The sequence below is a fragment of the Oryctolagus cuniculus genome, chromosome 12 (genome assembly GCF_051225735.1).
Source record: "Oryctolagus cuniculus isolate XC-2025 breed Fujian yellow rabbit chromosome 12, ASM5122573v1, whole genome shotgun sequence".
Taxonomy (NCBI): domain Eukaryota; kingdom Metazoa; phylum Chordata; class Mammalia; order Lagomorpha; family Leporidae; genus Oryctolagus; species Oryctolagus cuniculus.
The window spans coordinates 48,466,776-48,470,369 of NC_142878.1; the positions used below are offsets into that span (position 1 = coordinate 48,466,776).

Consider the following 3,594-nt stretch of genomic DNA (forward strand, 5'->3'; position numbering starts at 1 on the left):
CAGATCCTCAGTCCAAGTGGTTAATACATTACTATTGAAATGAGATGGAGAAATGTTGTCAGGGTGAGGGAGAGGGTTGTGGAGGCTCCCTTCCCAGCTGAAGAGAAACAAGCTGCCAAGAAGGATGCCTGAAGGTTCTGTGGACTGGAAGACATGCCTCCGGAATCCCACACCTGCAACTTCCTTAAAAGATCTGCAGAAGCCTTGAATTTGGGCCATGGGAACTACAAAGCTCACCCCACACCTGATCTTTGCCATCACAGTGGCTGCCATTGGCTCTTTCCAGTTCAGCTACAACACTGGAGTCATCAGTGCTCATGAGATGATCATAAGGGACTTCCTGAACTACACGTTGGATGAGAAGTTAGATGAACCTCCCAGTAGGCTGCTGCTCACAAATCTTTGGTCCTTGTCTGTGGCTGTCTTCTCTGTTGGTGGCATGATTGGCTCATTTTCTGTTGGACTCTTTGTCAACCATTTTGGCAGGTGCAATTCAATGATCATTGTCAATCTATTGGTTGTAATGGGGGTCTGCCTCATGGGGTTCTATCAAATATCTGAGTCAGTGGAAATGCTGATCTTGGGCCACTTGGTTATTGGCATCTTCTGGAGTCTTTGCACAGGTTTTGTGCCATGTACATTGGAGAGATCTCTCCCACTGCTCTATGAGGGGCCTTTGGCATGCTCAACCAGCTAGGCATCATTGTCATGATTCTGGTGGCTCAGATCTTTGGTCTGGAATTTATCTTGGAGTCTGAAGCCCCATAGCTGGTGATACTGAGCTTCATCATCATTCCAGCCATTCTGTAAAGTGCAGCCCTTCTGGTTTGCCCTAAAAGTCCTAGATTCTTGCTCATTAACAGAAAGGAAGAAAATCATGTCATGCAGATCGTGCAGTGGCTGTGGGGCACCCAGGATGTGGCCCAGGATATCCAGGAGATGAAAGATGAGAGTGCTAGGATGGCCCAGGAAATGCAAGCCACGGTGCCGGAGCTCTTCAGGGCACCCAGCAACCAGCAGCCCATCATCATTTCCATCATGCTGCAGTGTTCACAGCAGCTCTCTGGGATCAAGGCTGTGTTCTGTTACTTAACAGGGATCTTCAAGGATGCAGGTGTTAAGGAGCCAGTCTATGCCACCATCGGCATGGGGGTTGTTAATACTATCTTCACTGTCATTTCTGTGTTTCTGGTGAAAAGAGCAGGAAGGAGAACTCTACATCTGATAGACCTCAGAGGGATGGCTCTTTGTTCAGTCCTCATGACCATTTCTTTGTCATTAAAGGATAAGTATGATACAATGAGCTTAGTCTGTATTGCCAGCATCTTGATCTATGTGGCCTTCTTTGAAATTGGACCAGGCCCCATTCTTGGTTTATTGTAGCTGAACTCTTTACCCAGGGACTGCACCCAGCTGCCATGGCTGGTTGTTCCAAATGGATATCCAATTTTGTGGTTGAATTGCTCTTCCCCTCAGCTGCATACTATTTAAGAGCCTATGTTTTTGTGATCTTTACCGTCTTCTTCATTGCCTTCTTTATCTTCACCTTCTTCAAATTCGTGGGACCTGAGTCAGGACTTCTGAGGATATCACACAAGCCTTTGAAGGGCAGGCTGTGGAAGCCAATCAATTGGGAAAGGGTCCCACAATGGAGATGAACATTTGAAATAGTATGACTGAAGGTGCACTGTAGCCCACACTTGAGAGTACAAATGTGTGTGAACTGTCACTTTGCTCTGGGTAGAAATAGTTTATGATGATTTGTTTCCTGTATTCCTACAGTCTCCTTTTGGATAGGATATACTAAAAAAACTCATACTTATACATGTAAATAACACTGCCTCTGCTGGGTGGAAATTGCATCTGGAACTTTAGAATTCTGGCTCATCTGGCTACCTTTTTCTGTTGGAGAAGGGGACAGAGAACTTCCTAAATCTTGAGGTTGAGGGTGGAGGGCTCTGCCTCACTCCGGATTCAAACAATTAGAGTGTGAGATCAGGGCGTTTGGCCTTCTGGGGACCCTGATTATAGGGAGAGAAGGAGGCCTCCATTGACAAGGAAAATAAACAGACAAAAGAATGAGAGAGTGAGAGCTGAGACACTTACTCCTGCCACAGGTCATGTACACTGCCACAGTCATTTCCTAGTTTCCTGGGACTTTCATAAAAAGCTTGCACCCTGATGACACCCTCTTTTCCCTTTTCAACGGTTGCTTAATCTCCCTTTCCCTACTTGGTGCTTACACATTTCAGACCCTTAGCAAAACACTTGCTGATAACATATTTTAGTTCTCATCATTCCCTGTGGTCATTGAGCCTTTGAATGAAAACTGCCTTGACTGTAAGATAGGGCTCTGCAGGAAAGTGACTTTCCTCTAACTGCACCTCTGCTTCTGCTCTTCAGACAGTTGGTTGGCAGTAATACAAAGCGGAATTTTTTTCCCACATCTCAGTGACCAGGTTGTGCATATTTCCATGTGGATTTTTTATTATTAATGTTACTGTGGTTGTTTTGAAATAAAAATTCTGGAATTACCTATAAGTAAAAGGAAATGAGGGTCCGGCGCTGTGGTGTAGCTGGTAAAGCCACCACCTGCAATGCTGGCATTCCATGTGGGTGCTGGTTTGAGTCTTGGCTGCTCTACTTCCAATCCAGCTCTCTGCTATGGCCTGGGAAAGCAGTGGAAGAAGGCTCAAGTCCTTGGGCCCTTGCATTCACATGGGAAACCCAGAAGAAGCTCCTTGCTCCTGGCTTCTGATAGGCACAGCTTTGGCCATTGCAGCCATCTAGGGAGTGAACCAGCAGATAGAAGCCCTGTCTCTCTTTCTCTCTCTCTCTCTCTCCCTGCCCCTACCTCCCTGTAACTCTGCCTTTCAAATAAATAAAAATAAATCTTTAAACAATTAAAATAAAAAGGAAATGAAATGGTTCATTTTTAAACCACTACTAGTCATGAACACACTGGGATAAAATGGTCTAAAAGATTGACTTAGTCATTAACAAACAGCACACTTAGGAACAACATAAATTTTGATTAGGACCAAGGAAAAATGTCCAGTAAAGATTATAATATGAGTCAGCTAAGATAAGAAATATTAATAACTTGTATCAGTGATGGATGAATAAAGAGAGAACTCCAAGCATACTGAGAGATACAGATTCTCTGCTAAAGTATAGAACTGACATAATCAAGACCAGCACTGAAAATGAATGAAACAAAAGCCACAGAATGGTAAGTATTATTTGAATGATTATCTGCTAGAAGAGTTATTCTATTGAGTTTTCTTGAGTTAGAAAGACCCTACAAGTCCTTTTCTCACCATAAGGCAGCGTGATAATAATGACTGGGTTATATTTCCATAAAATACCTCTAAAAAGAAGAAAGATAAGAAAAGAATAATTTAATGTTAAAATTAGATTTCCTTATAATATATGAGATTATGAAGAAACAAGCTTCCTGAGTGAGCATTGGGGTGCAGTGTATTAACCTGCTGCTCAGGTGCCCACATCCTACATCAGAGTGCCAGTTCAATTCCTGACTCCTCTGCATCCTATTCAGCTTCCTGATAACGCATTCCAGAGCCCAAATGGAGT

General features: G+C 43.6%; 1 pseudogene; it reads left to right on the top strand.

Moving 5' to 3' along the window:
* The first annotated feature begins 217 nt into the window (after positions 1-217).
* LOC100354208 (solute carrier family 2, facilitated glucose transporter member 3 pseudogene) lies at positions 218-1,666 on the top strand (annotated as a pseudogene).
* The last annotated feature ends 1,928 nt before the right edge of the window (positions 1,667-3,594 follow it).